The sequence below is a fragment of the Anser cygnoides genome, chromosome 7, assembly GCF_040182565.1.
Source record: "Anser cygnoides isolate HZ-2024a breed goose chromosome 7, Taihu_goose_T2T_genome, whole genome shotgun sequence".
NCBI lineage: Eukaryota > Metazoa > Chordata > Aves > Anseriformes > Anatidae > Anser > Anser cygnoides.
In genome coordinates, this window is record NC_089879.1 from 27,704,855 (window position 1) to 27,727,483 (window position 22,629).

A 22,629-nucleotide genomic window follows, 5' to 3' on the forward strand; every position below is an offset into this window, starting at 1 on the left:
CAGCTGCACCTCCTGTTGGGGGCTCAGGAGCACTCTGGGGCTCCTCGTCTCTCCCAAAGACAGGAGCTCCTCATGGGGCACTCGACATGGTATGTGCAGCCCACTGTAAAACAAAGAAGAAAATAACTCCCTCTCCTCTGGTGATCCAGTCCTAAAGTGTGATATATGCCTGAATGGGAAGTGCAAGGGGGGAGTGCAGTTTTGGGTGGCTTATCTGGGGACGTGGGCTGTGTGGGGGCTTCTTTTCAGGTGCTCCTGTTTTTGAGGGTGCGAGGTATATCAGGTGTGGATTGTTCTTATTGAAAAAGGGAAATTTCCACTGAAGACATGCTCATGTTTTAGTAACTTGGCTTTCTGACCCCATTTCCTCGCAATTGCTGTGGCTTCCCTCCAAAAATCTTGCTGGTTGAGGGCAGCGGAGCCCTCATCCTCCCCCGTAGCAGTTACCAAGGGGTGGCCAAGGTTGGGGGCTGTTGAGCTCCGTGCTGGCAGGAGGCAGCCCTCGGTGGCAGTTTGTCTGCACGCGGACAAATCTCTTTGGCTTGCTCTCGATTTGTTTATACCTTAGTCCTCCGGCAGCTTCAGGACCAAGTAATTTATTTCTGATTGCTGGTGATTTTTTAACCTGGCAGAAAAAGGCACGGGAACAGTCAGTGAATAAACATTAAAGCCAGACAAATTTGGGCTTGGGAGAAGGTGAACATTTTTCACAGTGGGCATAGCTAACCATCAGGGCGACTTGTGTAGGGATTTAGTGGATTTTCCATCACTTAAAGTCTTTAAATCAAGACTGCATGTAATATAATATGCTTTAAGCAGAAGTTGCAGACTTGATTCAGAGTTGCCTGGGTGAGATTTTTTGGTCTGTTTTATGCAGCTGGACGGAGCAGATGGTCAGAAAAGCTATGAAAATAACTCCCCGCAAGAGATCTGTGTTTAAATAAGCAAACAAACAAAACCCTTGAAAACGATACCCACACATACAAATGGATGAAAATTACACGTCCTCAGCAATACTGGAAAAGGAAATGTTTGTGTCTGCTACAACTGACCATTTCTGCTGCTCCAGACACGGGTTAATTCACAGGGAAGCACTGCGCACTGCTCCTGCCGAGCGTGGGGGGGTGACCCCACACCTCGCGCCCCGTGGTGGGGATGGGGCAGAGCCAGCGCAGCGGATCCATGCCCCTGGCTTCTGGCTCCCTCTGGGGCCTGAGACCTTCGGGTCTCTGAGCGGCACCACCGGGCAGAGCCCCAGGAGGCGTGCAGGGCTGGCGAGACATCAGGTGGGCACCAGTGGCCTCTTGAGAGCCACCTGCCCGGCTCTGGTCAGCCTGTGTCGCCCTCCGAGCGCTTGGATCCATCTCCCCTAACAGCCGATGTCAGGAGGCAGCAGGCCTCCCGGAGAATGTCAGTGAACAGTTGGAGCTCTTCATTAGAGAGAACCTAATTAGACATTTATTATTTATGTGATTTTACATTAATGGCCTGGCAACAAGATTTATTTCTCAACGTATTTGTTTCACAATGTGGTTTCTTCAGCAATCAATTGATATTTGGTTAGCTTAATAACTATCTTGTTAAAATTAAATTAAATGCTACTCTGATTTAACTGCATTAAAATAAATGTTGTCATTGTTAATGAAATGCAAATAACTATTTAAATTGTGGCAGTGCTTCACTGAGTTGCCACTGCTGGATGGAAGGGGGCTGAAGAATATGCCAGGGGGGCGCAGGAGGCGCTGAGCGCTGGGACCCCCGGCCAGCACCAGCAAGGCAAACGGGAGCTTCCCTCCCTCGCAGCAGGTCCCAGTGGATAATCACAGCCACACGTGAAAGCAAAGTTTCCTTATAGGAAAGCAAAATCCCCTTATAGGAAATAGGAAATCTGTTCTTTGACTTTCACTCTTTCATGTGTCCGCTGGGCTAGAAAACTTGAAGCTGGCGAGGGACTTGTGAGAGCAGAAGGGGTCTGTCATGTCTGGATTGGGGTTTTATGAACGCTGAATTAAAGCGAGTGCTCTGTAAGTTTTCTCTCCAGTGTGGGATGAAGCCTGACAGAAAGGTTGTCCCCAGGTTTATTTGTTTCTGAGCATTGTGAGGTCCCACAGGCAGAAGCCTGAGCACCCTACCTCAGCAGATGTGGACTGAGACAGGCATTTATTTGCCACTGCCCACTACCTCACCATCACACCCCACTCCTCTGGCAGGCAGTGAGCATCTACCTGGAAAAAGTCTTCAGTCTGGGCTGGAAATACCAAGCCACCAGCAGGCCAGCAGCTCGTTTGCCATGAACATTCCCTGCTCCTCAGGTCTGGGGAGGAATTGCTGGCACAGCTGGTGTGTACCAAATGCCAGCGAACTCGGCTTCTTCAGCACGTTGGGCTGTGGTAAGGGGAGGGCGTGGATCACTCCAAAGCGTGGATGAAAAGAGCGATATGCATACAGCAGTCAAAATGTGTTACCAAAACTTTTAATTTATATGAGTGCTAAATGAAACAGGAGAAACAGCAGCTGGAGTCTTCAGGAAAAAGTCTTGACACGTTGCCAAAGCTCTGCGCTGAAGCTATGTAATCTAAAATGTGTGGTGTGTCGGGCTGATCCAGCTCGCCTTCTAGTACTGGTAGCTTGTGTGGCTGTCGTGGGTGCTGGACAGGTCTGGCCTGGGGAGAGGAAGGGGGATACAAGCCTGATATTCCTGTGTCCCAGTGTTCGGAGGGGTCTGTGCAGTTCCCAAAGCAAAGGAGAAGATGAAGACGTGGTCCTGCACAGGGACTGTTTTTCAGTCTGTGTGTGTGCGTGTGTGCAGATATCTCCTTGGTTTGTTTCCTAAGTGGCCAAGTTTGTACGCACAAGTCCTTGTTATGGAGCTCCAAGTACTGCAAGCACAAAGTTGCAGCAATGCTGACAAAGAAATCGTGGAAATAACTGGCTGCAACGAGGATCGGTGAGAGCGTGAATTCCCACTCCTCCTCTCCAAAAGCGTGTGCACATCAGGCGTTCTGTGTTCACACAGACTGTTAATCACCCGTGCTGAGCAAAGAACAGCCCCCTAACAGAAAGCACGCTGCAATTTGTAACATTTATGTTTTGCCCACATGTATTATCAGTCTTGACAAAAGTGGAAGGAGGACCCTTGTGATGCAGAGAAGTTATGCCAGATGAAATGCAGAACTGCATCCGCATTCCCTCCACAATTCAGACACAGCCATTTCATCACACGTGTGATTTTTTCTTTGCATTTCAGGATATAATGATGCAGTAGCTCGAAGCCTGGGTGATATAATAGGATGAAGAAACAGGAAAGAAAAAGGAATGAAGTTCAGCTCAGTATGAAAGGTCTAAAGATTTAAACTTGGCGGGGTTTTAATAAAGTTAGATGAACAACACATGATGCCTTGTGCTATATTCATCTTCCAGCGCTTGATGCTTCACATGATTTTCCAGAAGCTTTCATTTATTGAATTTCCTGCTTAGATTTTTAGTGAAAAGCAAGGAAGATAATGAAACGTCCCCATTTTAATTATAACTTAATTGCATACAATTAGCTAAATACATCACTTGCTACAACTACAGTTAATGCGTTGTTAAATATTATTTTTACAATAGTGTGCCAAATGAGATATTAATAATATTTGGTATCATTAGCACTAGATTACAAAAATATTTGCCTACTGCATATTAGGGCGTGATATGATGCGTTTCCGCATTGGGTGACTGTATAGGTGACTAAGGATTATGAAATAGCTCTCAACCCATATCCTGGATTTTAAAGCTTCCAGATTTGTTTGTTTATTTTAAAAAAGAGGTAAAGTCAAGTTCTTGATACTGTTTTTATGGCATGGCTTTCTAGAATAAGCGCATTCACGCTTACTCCTGAGCAGACATGCTTTCATAGTTACACTTAGCCTGCCCCAATTCCCTGAAGTTCGATTTCTTGGTTCCTCTCTATTCCTATCTGCCAAGAATGATGAGGGGAAAATTGATCCTGCCTTGAGGATGAGGGCTGCACTAAAATGACCTCCATGGGGCCTTCCCATCCCTATTTTTCCTCAAGTCTGTGTAGTCTGGAGCTGTCACGCATCCAGCCAGCTCACAGAGGAGTCCGGGCAAGCCGGTGTCTGCGCTTTGTGCACCTTCTGTGCTGAGAAAATCAGAGTGGCGCCGCTCCAGCTGTTACTCGGTGGCTTTCTGTTGTGCTGGCGTGATGGAGAGATATGATGCTCCCTCCAGGGTTGGGCATTCCCTCGGTGCTGTGGCTGCCCTGGGCAATGTGGTGCCAGGTCGGTCCCGCAGCCTGCAGGCCTCTTGTCTGGCCCCGGGACCCTGGCTCCTCCTGGCTCCGGGGCTGCTGTGGTGCAGGACGGTGCCAAGCACCCTTTGCCAAGGGGCCAGGGCTTTGTCGGCACACCGTGTGCGCCAGCAACGCGCTGCGGAGCGCCTCAGAGGTCGCTGGAGCACGAGAGAGACTCGAGGCACCACATTTCAGCCAGATTTCGAACTTTGCCTCTCCTGACCCCGGGGATGGCTCACTCCAGGGTTTTGGTCTGGCCCAAAAGTGATGACAGGAAGCGTTTGCAAACTTGAAATGACATTTGGCTTTCCAGGGCCACCCAGTATCTGGGCTTGCCTTTCCAGGGATACAAGTACTTCCAGGTGTTTGGGGCAGAGCCATGTGTGAAAACATCCTTTTGGAGACCAATAGCTCTCTGCCACTTGCGCTGGCCGTAACGTGGAACCAACAACAAAAGGGAAACCCTGGAGATGGACAGACAGAAATACAGGTTCTAGGGACTAATTGGAAGCGTGGAAGATGGGTGATTAGTTCAGAAGAATAGAAGGGAGATGTTGCTTTAGTCGTGGCGAAGTTCTGGACGGGCTGACCGGGGGGCTGAAGTTGCTGGGTGCGCTGTGCAGGGCGGCAGCTGCCGTGCAGCAGTTGGATGCAGTGTTTACGCAATACTCTGACATTTGTGATTTGCTTTGAAAATAAATACGAGTAGCTGCAACGTGAGAAATGCACAAGCTCTGCTCCAGATCTGCCTTTGCTCTTCACAAGGATCTCCTCTGGCAACAGGGGAGTTTTATCCTTGTTTCTTCTGCGGTTCTTGAGCTGGGCATCTGTGCCGGTGGAAACCCCGGGTGTGCAATGAGGCTGGGGAGGCTGCTTTATGATGAGCTCACACTGAAAGCACAATTGCTTTGGCTTTTATGGTGTCCTTCTGTTCTTTTGTTCAAAAGTAAAACTTGAGGATGCTTGGTAGAGGGTTTCTGTATTTCCTCCCTTCTTTCTCTCTCTCAGCATCTCAAGACAGAAGTGTTTAACAACAGATCTTATTAGAGGGGAAAGTAAGGAAGAGTAGAGTGAGCAGAGAGAGGTGAAGTGAACATGAACTTGTTTCCGCAGCCTTTGACAGCTCATCTGGTGGGAATAATGAGTAATTTATGTAGCATTCCCCATTCAGATTATTGAGTGGCTAGACTGAAGCTGGGACACACTCCAGGTCCAAATCAGATACGACAAAGGGGATATTTGTAGTCTTTTGTGTATTCCTGTATTGTATTCATTTTTATTAATTTCCTGATACTGGAAGCATTTGGGGTGGGGACAAGATGGTCTCACTTCCCGCTCTGTCCTCGTAGTGGTCACTGGGGGTGCTGGGGCCAGCACAGCTGTGGTGGGACTGCCCTGCTGCATTCACATGAGGTCCCTGCATATCCCCACTGTGCCATCCGTCACCTGCCTGAGCCCACCACTGCCCTGGGAGGAGAAGCTGCAGAAAGCAAGCGTTTCAGTGTAGTGTACCAGTGGGGAAGGGTGATTTTAAAGTACCGCCAAATCATTCGCTGGTGTACAAGCGAGTCGCTCTGCCTCTCTGGGTCTGTCTCTGACACTCAGCTCCTCCTGCTTTTCCCCAAAACCCAGCTACTGAGAGATGTCCTGCTGCTCAGCCACAAGCCCTGCAGCAAAGCGCAGTCCCTTTCCCTCCAGCTGTGAGGCTGCTCTGCTGGCAGACAGCCTGAGCGTGCAACCCGGGGGTCACACGTGCGGTCCTGATCTTACCCCTGCAGCCAGCGCTGTTGTAGGCACCTTACCCTGTCCTAGGAGAGGATGAAGCTCAGAGAAGCACTTGGGCAGTGGTTTGGCTTCTCCAGCTCACCAGGGCACACAGGAGACAAATTCTTTCTCCAGACAGCTCAAAGCGAGGCTGTAAAACCTTGGTAGGTAGATTCAGGGCAGAAAAGCAGCGTGCTCCCTAAAAAGCCCCAGCGAGGTGCCGAGGAGGTGGCTGAGGTGCATGGAGATGCGGCCCCGGCAGCTCAGCTGCTCTGCGAGCAGTCGCACTGGGGCCAGGGAACTGTGCGCAGTGCTTGCACCTAGAGCGGGCTTTTGGGGGGTCCTGCGCTGTGACCTTTCTCATTGCTCCGCTAACGGTGGGCGTCCTTTTGTGCGCTTACGGAGAAGAGATGCGCAGCAGACTGGGAAATACCTCCCATTCTGTAAAAACAAACAAGCGGAAAGAACCAACAAAATCCAAATAAACCCCTGAGAGGCCTTTTCCTACGGCATTGACTCTGGTGTAAGGGTTTGGGAGAGCTCTAGTTAGAGAGGAAAATAGGAATTTCAGCTTGCAATATATTATGCCTGTTTTGCTGCTAATGAAATCATATGCTACCCATTACACTTAGGGGCATATTACTTTGCAGATTGCAAACAACCTTTTTGGGTAACTATTAAACAAATTTAAATGTGTCCTAATTACATTTATTCACAGCAGCTAAGATTCTTGAAAGTAATGTTACTTTTCCACTGTAGATCTTTATAGCCAATTTAGCATTTCCATTAGTTTCCAAACGCGTATGTCGTTGAAAAAAATATACCAACAATTCCTCTGAGCCAGGTTCACTCCCACTGCAATCCTTTTACACCCTTGCATCTGCCTTTTGCAGACGTTACTTCGGTTTTATACCAGTGCAGCTAGAAATAGAATTAGGTCTCCTACCTCCAGCCAACGTTATTCAGAGTAAATCCTCTTTGACAAAGCAGCAGCCAGCTAGCTGCCAGCTCTTGGCAGGCTGTTGCGGAACCCTGGAATTGATATCAGTTTTAGAAGTTGAAAATGCACACGAGGTTTAACGGAGAGGTATTATGCATTTCTTTAAAATGAGTGAGCACACTTAAAACCTAAGGCAGCTGTCAGGATGGGCCCTCCACAGTACCCTGAGCATTTGGTAGCTGCTAAGGAAGGAAACCGAAAATGGATCACCTATTTTTTCCACACTGATGCTAATTTACTACATGAGTGTCTCAGTATCTCAGTTTATCCGTAAAATGGGCAAATTGCTTACCTGGGCACTCCACCACAGAGCAGGGAGGCTTATTAATGTCCAGCAATAGTAGCTGTAATTGTAACAACCTCCATCAGAAGGGCTCAGAGTGTTCAAAGGAGGACCCATTACTCCGGGTTTGTGAGTGGGGTAAATGAAACCGAGAACTGAAGTGACCTGTTGGAGCTGGCTCATGGCAGCAGCCGGGCTCCCTGGGGCGCGAGGCACACACTCAAGGCAGCCACTAGAGACACGCTGGTGGGACAGGTGCCTTCACATGCATCTCCAAATGCACCAGGTCCATGTGAGCCTACAGCCCTAGGGAACCACCTCGCTCCCTGCGAAGCTTAGCGGGGCATTGCAGGCGGGATTGACTGCGGTCTTCTTGCAGTTTCGGGACTGGTTCTCTCTGTTGTCGTAAGCAGAGAAATATCCATAGCTCTCCCTTGCAGTATTTAGTATTAGCAATTTTGTAATAGAATTGCTTATATATTCTTCCTGACCCTGTTCTTGTATCAACATGAATTTGAATTTTTTCTCCTTTTAAGCAAAAGGCTAATATTTCTTTCCGTCCCCCACTAACTAAACCTAGAATACCTGCAATTAACTTAAACACCACTAACAAAGCCTCTATGCTTTGCTATGAGCTGGAGTCAAGACGATGTAAAGTGACTCATGGTTTATATACACGTGTATGAAAGCCAAACTAGCCTTTGGATAGCTATGGATTCTTTCCATCCCATAAAAGACTGGTAGTTCATACTGTTTCTCATATTTTAGTTGCTGGGATTTCATGCTGATTGTGGTATTTACTTAAAATAACAAGCTATGTGAGTCTGTCCAATTCCCAAGAACCCCATTGCCACTTTTCGTTACAAGCTACGATTAAGTGACAGAATTACATTGTTCATGTCCGCAGGTATCCTGAACATTAGACCTGTATCTTGTGTGTAGTTTTCCCTCATTGTTACCTGGCGGTTGTCTGCTTGTATTCCCTCACCTCAAATCTCTACCAACCAGAAACTATACACTTGTAGAAGAGGCGTGCTGTTCTGTTACAGTGACTCAATGGCTTTGCTCGCAGTCCTCTTTTTGTGCGTTAGCAAAAATCCATTTTTCTACCTGCAGCATGAGTGCTGTTGCTGATTAAAACTTTGTAGTAGATTTTGAATTGAATCCATAGTACCAGGGTGAAGGTTAAGTGTGCTGACAGCTTGCGGCTCCCTTGCGCATTTCTTTGAAGCTGGAGGCAAGAGGGGGCATGGTGGTTGGGTCTTGGTGTCCACTTAGAGAAGGATTGGATGATGGACTAGAGTTCAGTCTCCATTTCATCTACAGAAGACAGTGTCTTACTAGCTAATACAAGCTGCTGTTGGCTTCAACCACATTCAGGTACTCAGATGAATTCTTGGCCAACTTGTGATGTAGATCTACTGTTTAGATTCATCTGTACCATCCCTAGCATGTAACTTAATTTTCTCGTTGGCCTTCACTTTTATTTAAAAAGCTCATATATTTAAAAGGGGGATTCAGCTGCGGCTTATGGCTCCAGTTGCAAATCCTACAAGGAGCGTGTCTCAATAGCAAGAAGCCAGCAACAGCCACGTTGGCTGCAGCTCCTTGGAAAGGTAGGACAGCCCACACAACCACCCCACAGTTGCGCACGCTCAGTAAGCTGCAACACTGGACTCGCAGTCCCAGAGATTCTGTAGGTTAATTCACATTAGAAGTGCTTTGGGGTTTAAGAAGTGCTTTGGGGTTACAAGATGCATGTATCCTAGCATGGGGTGTTTACCATTCTCCTTAATGCTGCCTTCGGGAACTGTGCACTGCCCTGTACGCGCCGTGCACGGTACAGTTTGCAGGGGTGGGAAGGGCTCTTGGTGGTCTGCAATGCTTTTTTGGTGTGTCGTAGCACGGCAAGTGGTGCTCGCCACACTTGTAGCACAGTAGTCAAAAGACAGGTTCAAGCTGTGTCTGTCAACCAAATATACTTCCATGGGAAACCGACCAGCAGGTAATCTAAACAGGATGCTTGCGGAAGATTGTAATCTCTATCCGTGTAAGAACAAGGCAGCTTGAGCTGAAGTTAAATTTGAAAGAAGCCTTAATTCAGAGCCCCGTTTTAACATGTTCTTCATTTCTTTCTTTCCAAGTTGACCAAGCTGAAACCAATCTGCCTCAAATTTCATAGTCAAGATTGTGTGCCAAGATTATGTATAAAGTGGGTCAGCTATTCAAAGCTGGTAATTTATTTGAATACTGGATTTGTACTGATTTGTTGTTATCTAAACTGACTAATGTTTCATAAAAACAGATTTCTGCATGTGGATTGCTCTGAAAGTGGCAAATCCTGCATTTGTGCTGCCACGTTGCTCTGAGGCGCTCCTCGAGTGCCGCTGGGCATCCCAGCCAGGTGGGCTTGCCTCCCCCCTGGGGCACTGCTTGCTGAAGCAGGGAAGTGCTCGAGAAGAGAGGGGGAGTCATTTCTGGCATGAAAGAGGAGCTGTGCCAGCTGGGTTGAAACATTTTTAGGACATCTTAATGTTCTTTGGGAAAAAAAAAAACCATAACGACAACCTTTTTAATACATATTTGCAATCTTCAAGCTCCCTGAAGCTTTCTTGGGGCAGCAAACAGTTGTTCATCAGCACCGTATGCATATTGCACTGGTAAATGCCATAGTGATGGGCGTAACAGGTGCATTGAGTTCCTGTCTGTGCCTCGCCCAGGTGTGGGTCATCTTAGCTGGAGTTTTTCTGCACCCAGCTGGGAGTTGTGCAGTAGTCCCCAGGCAGGGGACTGTAGGGAAGTTCCCCTCCTGCAGCTGCCACCACCACTGCCACCGCCCTCACCCTCACCTTTCTGCCCCGTAGCAAAGCCCTTGTGCTCTGGGGTGGAGGCATCTCCCTGCAGAGGGGACGTGTGCCCCGCAGCTCCCGTTTCAGAGGCACCTCCTGACGGACCGGGATGTTCCTCAGCACAGACCGGCACACAGGCTGTGGCAGAGCATGAAGACGCAGGTGGGTGCGCGCTAAAAGCAAAGGGCCATTTGGCATGTAGTCATTAGCTGTTGCTGAGTGCATTAGTCCTCTTATGTCTTTCAGAAAGTCATCGTTTTATAACAGAAAATTGCCGTTTTGTTCCAAGCAGACTTAATTTCTATAATAAGAATAAAACCCCTTAATTAGGGTTAGGAAGAAGCAGACTCATGTACTCGGCAGGAAGGGTGGGAGCTGCCAGGCTCACAAGAGGATGGGGAAGGGGTGCTGGGGCTGGCTGTGGCTGCGGCATGGTGCAGGGTACGGTACTGTACTGGGGTAGCTGCGAGGGCACCCCACAGCCCAAGGAGTTTGTCCTGGGCACCTGGTGCTGCAGAGGCAGTTTGCATGGAGGAGAGGAGCATTTGCCCTGTTTTGGCAGCAGTGCTTTTATCTTAATGCATTAAGATCCCAGCACATCACCAATGTGCTCTACCTCAGCCTTTGGCTGCCGTTGTGGAAAACTCTGCTATTTGCCCGTGGCTGCTATTGTACAGCTTTGGCTCTATCCAAAAAAGAAACGTTGGTCATTTGTGTTCTGTTCGTGTGGTCGTGAAACTGGCACAGCTGATGCTGTCTGCATTGCACGTGACCACTAGTAACATGTCGTTTACTGGGCTCCTCCTCATTCAGCATCCCTGGCTTTTTTAATTAAATGGCACTTGCGCCTGTTTGGTGAAGTCCTCTCGTCAGTTTGTAGCTCAGCCTGAGGCTAGGTGCTGCAGTGTCTCTGGTGTGGGCAGAGCCTGCTGGAGTGCAACAAACCCCGACGGGGATGCGAAGCCCCAGGGTAGAGTGAGCTGGTCGTGAGCCGTGGGACACGGAGTTGCTGCATCAATTCATTATCAGCCATCACCACCTAGTGGCAAAACGACTCGGTCTGGATTCATCTGCAAACTGATGTCTGTTTCAAGTTTTTTTCTCCCCCCAAAAGACAATTTTCAGACTGGGCTCACATTTGATGGGCTGATTCTGAACTCAGAGCAGTTTTTAGGACAACGGGGAATGTCCTTTGTTGCAGCTGAATCCCACGGGCTGCCTCTCAGGCACCTCGATGGCACACATGGATAAAGTAGAACTTTTGTTAACTTTTGCTCAGGTGAACAGGCCTTTTCCACCATCCAGATTTACATGTAATGTAACCCCAGTCCTGAAACCCAGGAAGACAAGGATCCACTATGTAGGTTTTCATCTACTTAGAGCAAAAGGAAGAGAAGCCCCTGTCCCTAAAATAAAAAATAAGCTGGTTCTTGTGAGCCCTTTAATGGTGTAGGTTGGAAAATGGGGTAGGAATGTTGTGTGGGATGGGGGTGCAGTGGGCACCCCTGTTTCCTTGTTGACAAATTGTAACCAAAACTACAAAGTTGCTGAAGCCCAGTGAAAGAATAGAGGGGGACAGAGGCTGTACTGGTGCCCCGATCCCTTCTTTAGCACATGCTGTGTTCATCTGTTTTGAGTGCACCAGTTGCATCTTCCTTTCCATTTTCCCCACCTACAGTTCTGGAAACTTGAACTTGTGCCTGTCCTTCAGCAAGTGTCCTGCCAGCCTCTCTGGGACCCGGGCTCTGCCTTTTGCTTGCTGCCCTCAGTTGCCCTCCGCAGAGAGGAGGCTTCAGGTGAAGCCCTGGTGATGGCTGCTAACAAATTTGTCTTCCAGCGGAGCAGGGCTCAGCAATAAAACCTGTTCTTGATGGTTCAGTGTGGTCACCATGGCAATTAAATGAACTGATAGAGGAGTTGCAGCTCCTTCATTATAGCTCTAATTACGATTTTAGTTTCTTTATTTGCAAATGCTTGAAGCCTGTAGGAGTACGTCTGCGGGGCTCTACTGGCAGACCGGGCTCCCCCTGCCCTTCCTCAGGGCCTCAGCTCCCAGTGGGGCTGAAACACTTCCTCTGCCTCGGGGGACGGGCGAAGGGCAGGGGGAGCCCACACGTGCACCCAAAAGGCTGTAAGTCGTGTTTTCAGGGCTGCTGCATGCAGTGGAGTTTTTCAGTGTGCCTGTGAGCAACCCATTGCCCCAAATCTTTTGCAGGGCTGGTGGGAGCCTGAGCAGCCATGGGAAGCCAGAAGCCGTGGTGGCAGCCAGAGGCGTGCTGAGGAGCTGGAGCTGTTTGGCTCTTTGCATAGAAATGAGTTCAGTTCCTTTAAAATCCGGGTTATTTAGGGTGCTGACACCAGGCTGTAGCTGCTGATGGGTCCTTCTGCCCCAGGCTCCTCCCTGCAAAGTGGCCCTGGCCAGGGGTGGCCCTGCCGTAGGGTGGCTTGGCTGCCATGGGATAGCCTGGCTGCGGGCAGAACCAGTGCTGTCACCTGCTCCTGTCCAACAGGTGCCTGCACAACCCTTCACAGAGGGCGATAATTAAACCACCTCGTTTTTAGGAGGTCACCTCCGGACAGCTGGTGGGCCAAGCAGTCTGGCACAGAAACAATTAATGTTGTGCTGCTGTGCTTGTTTCTTTGCTTGTCTCTTATTTCTTGAATGAATACCAGGGATGCAATCAGAGGGGTTTCTTGCAAAACTTCATCCTAAAATCTATTACTTTGAAATCAGTAATTAGGCCTCAAAACATAGGTCTAAGGCATGATTTAAGGAGTGAATGTGCCAGGTTACATACGTTCTGGTAGGTTGCAGGGCACAAGATGTAGGAAACAGCCAGCAGTAACAAGCCCCCATGCCTGCATTGCTGCTGTCCATGTGGCTCTGATCTCCTTGCCTTGCCCCAGAACACAGCAACTTCCCAGGCTTCTGGGGATCCCTCTGTGTCTTCCTTCCTCTCTCACCTCAGAAGAGCCTCTTCCTCTTTTGTAACAGGTTGTAAGGAACCTGCAATCTCCTGTGTCTGTTCTTTCACCCTTTATGAAACTTTCAAGCCAACATTTACCTGTCCACAGTGTGCGTGGCTAGAACAGATGAGGGGAAAAGGGCTTCTCCAACCAGTGACTGCACTTAACCTGTGCAGCTTGAGCCTCCTTGGAGGGACACGCAGAGGACAATTCAAGAGACCATACTGCAAAAAGTGGCTGGCTAGAGGGTGGCAGCATTAGCAACAAAACGGGAAAGGACATTTTGTTCATGTCACAACAGGATCTATTTTTAAGAGCTTGTTGCATGTTTCATGTCATAAAATCACTTCTGGGATTGTTTTCTGAAAAATAAATAAATAAATGCCTATGCCTACTGCAGAGAGCACTAAAATAGTCCACTCCAACCACTTCAGACAGGATGTATGGAAATAATCAGCATTAGCCTGATGTAAGAACAAATACAGGCAACTATTTGGTGACGCAGAATAAAGAGAGAGAATAGCAGGACATCACTCAAGGAGACTGAAAGAGCTGGTGGCTTTGGAAGAAATTATTAGGGATGATAAAAGTGGTAATTTGTTTGACCTAGTACCTGGTCTAATTGGTGGCCATCCCGTTGAATACAAATACCTAGTTGAATATTTCCAGTAACTCTCCTGGAAACAAAACAAATGTGTTTAATCTCCTCTGGCAGGAGAAGGTTGTTTTTACTGCCAAGGCAGACGGGGGTCAGATACTATCAAGTGCTTTAAAAACATGTGCTCTCTTCAGCTGGCAGGAGCATCTCAAAATAATTGTGTTTTTTTTGTATGAAGTAGTCTAATTAAAGGTCTAGGTTTCAATTAGTCTCTTGTTTTCCTGGCCGATAACGTTACGTGTCAGTCAGAACATTTTGTTTTAAGCAAAGGTCACCTGTAAGGTCCCAGCCTGCATACATAGTGCTCTGAGGTGTTTTTAGTTTTAGACAAGGTGTTATTTTAAAATGTGTGCGAACTAGGCGGCCAGGTCCTACTGCATTTCACTTTGACGGGAGCATACAACCCACCTAGGTGTCTCAAAGGGCAAAATGTGCTTCAATTCAATTTCAAAGATGAGTGGTCAGCTTTGTCAGAACATTTTCAGATTTCAGATTTTAAAATACTTTTAAACAGACTTTTTCCAATTCCAGCGTTATCTGCTCCCAAAGTCATCCCAAGCTAACACCAGTTAGTCTGGTGCCTGGACACATTTCTCTGAGGTGCTGCACCTCTCTGAGTGGGACATGACGTGTAGGTGGGATATGCACCTTGCAGCAGCTGTGTCCCCTTGATGACCAGGCATCCACCTTATAGATGGGCTAGTATATCACGTAAACATGACTGAGGCTGCCTACATTTCCCAGTAGACCTTCTGCCCTTAATTTTCCATGGCTGCCCCTTTCCCTCCCCACCCCTGACGCAGGCAGGTTGTCTGACCATGTGGCTTACCTTAGGAATTATTTTCGAGCACCATTCCAGTAAGAGGGACAGGTGGCATGACGTGGGAGCTGTGTGGGGCCAGGATGCTGCAGGTGTCTCTCAGGTTAATTTGTAGTGCTCTGAAAGATTAGTGGCATTTTATCTGAGGAATAAACAGAAGCCCAAATGGGGCTATTATTCATTGTCTTTTTCTCTGCTGTTGGGTAGGCTTTTTTAACAAAGTTAAATGTTTGTATTTTCACAAAGTTAAATGACACAGTAACTGAGAAATATATCTTTATTATTAGAATGTTTATATTCTAAAAACTTTTATCTGGGGTTACAATCAGAACCAATTTCTCTCTAATTAACTAACCCAGCATTTGTTCAGCAAGTAACTGTAACTTAAATTGAGAAGTTTAAGAACATGCAGCGTCTTTCACTCTTTTTTTCTCTTCCTCCCCCACATACAGTCAAGATTTTGGCGCAATAAATAATAAAATAAACATCTCATCTGTGAACTAGTAGTTGCACTTAACTTTGGTGACTAATAGAGTAGATAGGCATTTAAAAATAAAAATATTCTTTCAGTGTCAAGTGGATAAAGGAACATATTAATGTATTTACTTCCATTCTAAAGATCACCTTCATTTATCATTTCTTCATGTTTGTAGGATGTGGGAAATGGAAAAAAACTAAAGGTTGTTTCTATGATATGGTTTTCCTAGGCAAGTTCTTGTAACACACGGTCCGACCAAAACCCATGCAACACAATTGACAAATCCTCTTCACCACACAATGGCAAGTGTAAGGCCAAGTGTTGCCTTGTGACAGAGTTAAATATTAAAATGTCAGTACAACCTAAATACCCGAACTGACTTTACATTGTGACTTCCTATCGAAACAGTGTTGAGAAACTTAAAACATATATCTGATAGTTCCACATCTACTAGTTAAAATAAAAGTGAGGAATAATACTCTTTCTTCTCTCTGCTACTTTCGGGGAGCTCTGTGCACCGGCAGATGTATGACACCTGTCATTACCTGATCTGAGCTGACTGACTGGTCCTCTTCTGCTTTAAAACTATTGCAACTCGGGTGCTTATTGCAGCAGTAATCATAGTGATACACTGTCTTTTAATACTCTGTTCTGCTTACAGTCATAGTTACAAAAATGAAAAACATTTTTCACAAATCTTTATACACATACTGTAAAAATCACCTTCCACAAAAACAATTTACATCTGCTATGAGCATTTAAAAATAATTTACGCAGACTTGTCTCTATTCTCTCTGTTGCTTGAGAAAACAAATCTCTTCAGTAACATCAACAAGATGTTCGTATTTGTAAACATGGCATGAGGATTCAGGTTACCAAAAAACTGTACACACGGAAAAATCATCTTAATAAATACTCTGATGAATTAAGGATCCTTTTAATTGGCACAAACCACTGTAAACACCCGTACTCCCATCCTGCGGTCATCTGTCTTCATTACTCTTGGGCTTTTAGTTGAAATTTGAGGATCCATCTCCCCTGAAAGGACTCTTCATGGAGATGAAGATTTGAAGGGGTTAGGTTATGATCACAGCCCTTTTAGGCCTTTCCCGACCAACCCAAGGGCAGGCACTGCTCAGGGCGCCACCCGCTGTGGCGCGCTGCTCCCCGCTGCTGGCTGCCTGCTGCTGCTCACTGCTGAGCTGCCTCCTGGTGTCTGACACACTCTGCCCTCGCTGCTGAGTGACACCAGAGGCCGGTGCCAAAGGAGAAAGCTGCTGGGGTGTGAAAGCTGTGCTTGAGACACTGCAGCAACCCAAACTTGCACCAGCAGGGACCGTGGCTGCTGGCAGGACTGGGCCGCTTAACGGAGGTAATGAAATGTGGAGATGTGCCCAACTGGGCTTCCCGATGAAAATCCAGGGTAGCAATCTACTGCTATAGCAGCCTCCAAGCAGCTTGAGTAGGCTTTTTGCATCCAAGTATGCTTGCACAGGTAACAGTCAATCATTGATCTTACACCTACCTAAGATGGAAGAGCGACTACTTGGGTGCCGATTAAATGGATTCTTTTGAACTTCAGCAACAGCATAGATGGAAAATAAATTACCAAGCTACATGCTGCCACTAAAATAATTAAACGTACAGCCACAGTACTGCCCAGCAAGATAACTGCAGTCGTTTTAAATAAGCTCTATAAATAAATAAATAGATAGAAAACCCTCCGTGTAAACTTAATAAAATGTCATTTCTCTAATAGTGCCCAAAGAGGGAATGGCGTTGCTAAATAATATAAAGATTCCATATCGTATACATTTCTATATATTATATCTGTTATGTTTTGGCATGGCCAGATGGATAGGAAAAAGTGGGATGATTAACTTCATTCAGTATTTGTTCTGTTGAAGCCAAGCTCCTGTGTTACTTTATATTGTTAGCCGTTCCTATAGCTGTTTGCTCTTTTTACCCATCTTGGATTTTGCACTCACTTTCCTGGCAGAGCAGACCGGTTCACCTTTCTTTTGGGCTCTCCATATTTCTCTTGGGCAATCAACAGGTTCGTAGAAGCATCTGACTGGCTGCAAACTGTTTTTTTCTTCCTTTGTTTTTTTCAGCAAGACTCTTCCTTTCTGAAAGGAATGAGGCTTTGTGTCGGGGATGTTGTATGAGGCATGTTGACTTCCTCGGCTCCTGAAATTAATAATAGTGATTATTAATAATTATTATTCAGTCTTGCAAAGTGAAAGCTGCCCACAAATGTCCCAAACCCATATATTTTTGCAGGCAGAATAGCCTTGCTTTACAGAACCAGGCTGAAAGTTAAGAACAGTTGCAATATAAATTACATTTCTCCATAATCAAAATCATCCCTCGCTACAGGAACTACACATGTTACTGATGGACTCTTCGTGTACATTCATCTACATTTTAATTCAGGATATGATTCTGCTGATTTTAGAGCACTGTCACCTTGCTCAGGTCTATATCCTTGTTAACTTATTAATCTAAAGAGATTTTAAAGATATGCATATTCACAGCAACCTTCTGCAGTGAACAATTGTCCCCATGTCTTTGGAAGACCACATGGTCCCAATGACAGCAGAAAGTGGGTGCAGGAACTGTGGGGCCTTCTGGTGGGATCTGAGCACTGCCTGGGACTCTGCCAAGTGCTAGGGGACCGCAGCTGCCAGTGGCCAATAGCTCGGGAAACTCGGCTCTGCCTCTGTGCTGGCCACCTGGGACGCTTTGGCTTTGCTTTAGGCTGCGATTTGAAAAGGGAGAAGAGGAAAGGGGAACAGAGAAAATGGTGTGAAGAAGGGAGCAAAATCTTAAAGGCCAAAGTGAGCTGAATTCTTTGTTCTCTGTGCGATGGTTCAGGCCTGGCAGGATTTGATGATATTGGTGAGCTCAGGAGGAGTTACTGCATGGTGCTGTGCGGGCTGAGCTGTGCCCTCTGCTCTGAGACTTTTATTTTGAAACCTCAGTTCCACATTTTAGCTAAGTCAGATACCTTTTAACATCATCTCAGAATGTTTTATGGCAGGTACATGTAGTGTAACAGCAGCACAATGGATGTCAGACACCAGCTTGTGTCTGCCCAGATGCTGTGACTGAAGTGAAGAACAGATGTGTGTACTTGTGCGTCAGTCTCTTAAGGGCTCCCACAGGTCTATTTTCCAGAGCTCGTCGTTTCTGGAAACCTATCTGTGCTGTTGTCCTGGGAGTTGGACGGTATTGTGCACTGATAAGGCCACTTTTGGAAAAAGCTGCAGTTGTGCAAGTGCCACAGCAGGAGCCCTCTCCCATCAGGATGTGCAGCCTCCCTCTGTTCTCCCTGTGCCAGCCTTCCGGCTGGTCCTGATTTACAGCAACAGCCATCAGTGTTGCACTGTTTTAAAGCTACCTGATAACTTGTGCATTCTCCTCCTCCTCACAGACTTGCAGAGACCTTCCGTTTGAATCACACATGGTACCAGCAAAATGTGTTCCTCTTCACGTGTCTCTCTCCAAACCTGCCCTCGTTTGAAGCCTGCTCTTTGAAAGACCTGCAGGGTGTCATGAAAACCTCTACACTTGTTGGTATGAGGCAGTGAAAGCCAACTGACAGCACAGGAACTGAGCCTTACCCACAGAATGGCTTTACCTGGTGGCAGCTTTGTTAAAACCAGATCAGGTCATGGTTAAGATGACAGGAGGGGATTGCCTAAAAGAGCTGAACTGTATTTAAATTAAACCAGTTTGTGGCAGAGGAGATGAATTTCTGCCCCTAATTAGCAGTCAGGGTGAAGAAGGTATTTAAGATGGCTGAAGATGCAGGCCATCACACGCTGAAATGCAATGCTGCTGGCTCTAGGTGTGGGCAATGTTGCTTCATGGAGAGTGGCAGCTCCTCAATACAGGTGACTGCGAGATGCTGAACTTTGAATCACGGGGTTGCGTGGGTTGGCAGGGACTTAAAGCCCATCCATGGGCAGAGACACCTCCCACTGCATCAGTCTGAGATTTGCTTTCATACCCAGAGCAGGCAGAGCAAAATAAACCCTCCCGACCCCGCTGAGCATCTTCTCCTCTATCCTCTCTGCTTCGTAGGACAGGTTGGGCTATATTTAATCTGATAATTCCAAATAAAGGCTACCACTGAATGCTAGTTTTGCCAGTGTCTTTTAAAGGAGAACTGTATCAATAGGTAAACAGAAACCTCTAAACAATTTTACATATGCCTTTGAACTCCCACTATTTGTCAGCAACTAATGGATTTTACCAAACTGTGTTATACTCAGGCCAAAGACTTTACCTTGACAAAACAGCCCATATTAGTTCTACTCCCAGAACAGCTGCTTGAGTAACCTGAGATGTTGCTAGCAGCCGTACTTTCTCAGGACACTTGTTTGCTTACATGTGATTTTTAAGTTGACAGTGTTAGCGTCAGTTAGGAAATGACAACTGTCTCTCCCCTACTTACAGAATGTTAAAGATATTTTCAGCTGAAGCTTGACCTGCATCTACCAAAGACGTTCAACAACTGTAGCACTGCAATAGGCTATTAAAGTCAATCAGAAAGGAATCATCTATTTTACACAAAATTATTCTTCATTTTCCTTTAAAGAATATCTCATTTTATTTTTGATTTAGCAGAAATCTTTTGGTGGAGCAGAAATCTTGATTTAGCAGAAATCTCTTTTTCTTCTATTATGTCTCATAAATACAGACCCCACTAAGGTACAGAACTTGATCCAAACCCAACCTGATTCAGGCTTTTGGATCAATTTGAAATGTAAAAGCAGCAATTTAAGCATGTCAAGTTACATCTTTAAGTAAGAGAAAAATAAAAAGACATACATACAGGCATCTGGGTTTCTTATTTGATGAAATGTCTGTAAACTGCAAAGAAAAAAGAAACAGGTGGTAAATATTAACATTAAATTACCAAGTAATTTAAGTATGGAGATTAAATATATGCAGTCTTCAAAGTCACATTTCCATTCTCACCTGCTGTTAGTACAAGAAAAATGTTCATGAAAGAAACCTAAGGAAAAAAAAACCTTTTTCAGATTGTTATTCCTCTAACTTACTTAGTTTTTAAAATTTGTTGTTAGTCGTTGGACTTTTCCCTGTTATTTTTGTCATAATTATAATCACAGTAAATTGCTAAAGAAGTGTGGGTTGAACAGAGATGCTTCACTTTAGATTAAACAATATGGTACAATGAGAAGTAATTATTGTGTTCAAGATAATTAATAAGGGACAGTGCCTGAATAAGCTGTATTAAATTAGTTTTCTCTCAGAGCCTTTAATTTTGCAGTGATGTGTTTCCTTTACACGAGCAGCTAGAAAACCTCCACTACCAGCTCTTGTCTCTGCCTCCAGCAGCACTCAAGGCTGGAGGGCAGGAACACCAGTGTTTCTCTCCCTCCTCACCCCAAATCTCAAGACTAGCTAGGAATAACGTATCCTCAGTGCCAGCAGCGTGAACTTTGCACAACTTCATTTATTATGACTGCCTGATTGACAGCTTGGAATCACTTTGTCTCATCCCTCTTGTAGTGGAGGTCAGGAAAGGAGGCATTTGATGCCAGCCCAGCCTACATCGGTCTGGATACCTACAGGCTTCTTTGTATTGATCTCCCATCAGTGTCACTAGACCGAGCCTTTGAATATCATTTAATGAAGTCACTGAGCCAAGCAAATGTTCCCTCTGTCCCTGGTATTGTCCGTGCTTTGCAGATGGACTTCTGCCCAGCCTGACTTTGCTTGTCATACGTCTTGGATGGGAGTCTGGAGCCATCCCGTGCTGTGCTCTTCTGTAACTACCCCCTGAAGGTCAGGCTGGTCAGTATTTGGATGGGTGACCTTAGAGCAATGCTGAAGTCACTCAGAAAGCAGGGCAGCTGCCTCAAAAACTACTGCCTTCCCTAGGGGACAGTACTGAGCCAGGGACCCCGGTAAACACATCGAGAGCATCGGAGATTTAATACCAAGGCCCATCTTTACACCCCCCTCAGCGTTCTCACAGACACTGTTTGAGGTGTCCTACACTACATGTCAGTGCATCCACACTGATTTGGTTCTTGCCTGTAGGTCTTTGTCTTCCACGTGGCTACGGAAACCTTTGCTTTCTACCACTACAGACCTCTTTAGTGTTGTGCATGATCAAATGCCTCTCATCTCACCTCCATGAGGATGAGCAATTACTTAGCATAGGCAGTATGGGGTATTCACTGAAACTGAAATGTTCTGAAGAAGTCATGGATAAAACTTGCCATATAAGTGTAATGCTTTGTAGGGAGTTTAAGTAGTAATAATGAGGGCTTTTAAAGAAATAATGTTATTTTTAAAAGCGTTGTTCAGACAGCAGTGGTTTCTAGTCTGTGGAGTCTAGTCTGACAGGCCTGTGGGAATCCATTCACTCTTCCTACACGTCTACTGATAGGGAACTACAGAAAGCAAGCTGAAACCTGCTAGCAGGTTTACATGTCTGTTACAGGGATTCACATCCTTTCTGAAAATCTTTAGGGATCTCCAGAAAACTGCCAAGTCAGTAAATGACACAAGGGAAACTGTTTCCAGCAAAGGTAACATCAGCAATAGCCAAAGCTGGAAAAAAAAAATCTGGCAAATATTTCATTATTTTCTGCTCTCCTTTTCCCATCTTTGACTATTGCTCTCATGCTTTGTTTCTTTGTTCAAAAGGAGATAAAGTCTGGCTCAAATGGAGTCCAGATGGGATGAACTGAGCTTCTACATGTTGTTCCTACACCATTTTCCATGCTGCTGCAGACCTCAGAGGTGCCCAGAAAGTGTTCTCTGACCAATAAGACCACCCATTTGGCCATCCCAAATCAGTGCAAGACCTACCCTGCTTTTCATTCCCAGTTTATCACTTCCAGTCTGACCCCGTTAGTCGAAGTTCCACTGCTGGCTCTGCAGGAAGCCATGATAAGCGCAAGGAACGGGTATGTCTGGTCACCAACAGCACTGAGGTTACCACAAGGCACAGTGCCTTGGATCTGCTTTTACCTTTCCCTCCTTTGCTGGGTTAGCTGTCCTGCCAGGGTCATTTTTCCTTCTGTACAGTCGCCAGGGCCCATGAACAGCCAGCTGCAGCATCCTCACAAAGGAGGAAGACAGCACCAGCCTTGTTTTGTGTGGCTTCGGGTACCAGCAACGTTTACAGCCATTGCTGCTCTTCCCATCCCCAAGGCAGCGGTACCTGACTGCAGCTTTAAGGGCACAAAGCTGGAATTCTCATCTGTCTGCTGCCTTTGTTCGTTACCCTATGATTTGGTTACAACTGCAGATTGTTTTCCACACTACCCATTACAGTGAGGATCGAGAGCTCTAAGCTGCAAATAAAATTCATGTGAGTGAGACCCAGAACTTTTCAGGTTTCTATAATGAGACTCAAAATTGTTTGAAACTCACATTTTACTACTTAACACACGCTCTGTGTGAGGCATGACAAATATGAGAAGTGGCAGTTTAAAACATAAATAAAATATAAGTCTAAAGAAGCATT

The 22,629-nt window shown here is 46.1% G+C and overlaps 1 protein-coding gene across 29 annotated transcripts in view; it reads left to right on the forward strand.

Moving 5' to 3' along the window:
* The window catches only part of RTKN2 (rhotekin 2), a 200,009-nt gene that overhangs the window by 116,454 nt on the left and 60,926 nt on the right, over window positions 1–22,629 (forward strand). Inside the window, exon 1 of one of the 29 annotated variants that reach the window (XM_048069625.2) lies at window positions 4,660–10,352. The exons of the other annotated variants lie outside the window; for them this stretch is intronic. The gene's annotated coding sequence lies outside the window, so the exon portion shown is untranslated. Of the gene's footprint in view, window positions 1–4,659; window positions 10,353–22,629 lie in introns of those variants that run through there. 29 annotated transcript variants of the gene reach the window in all.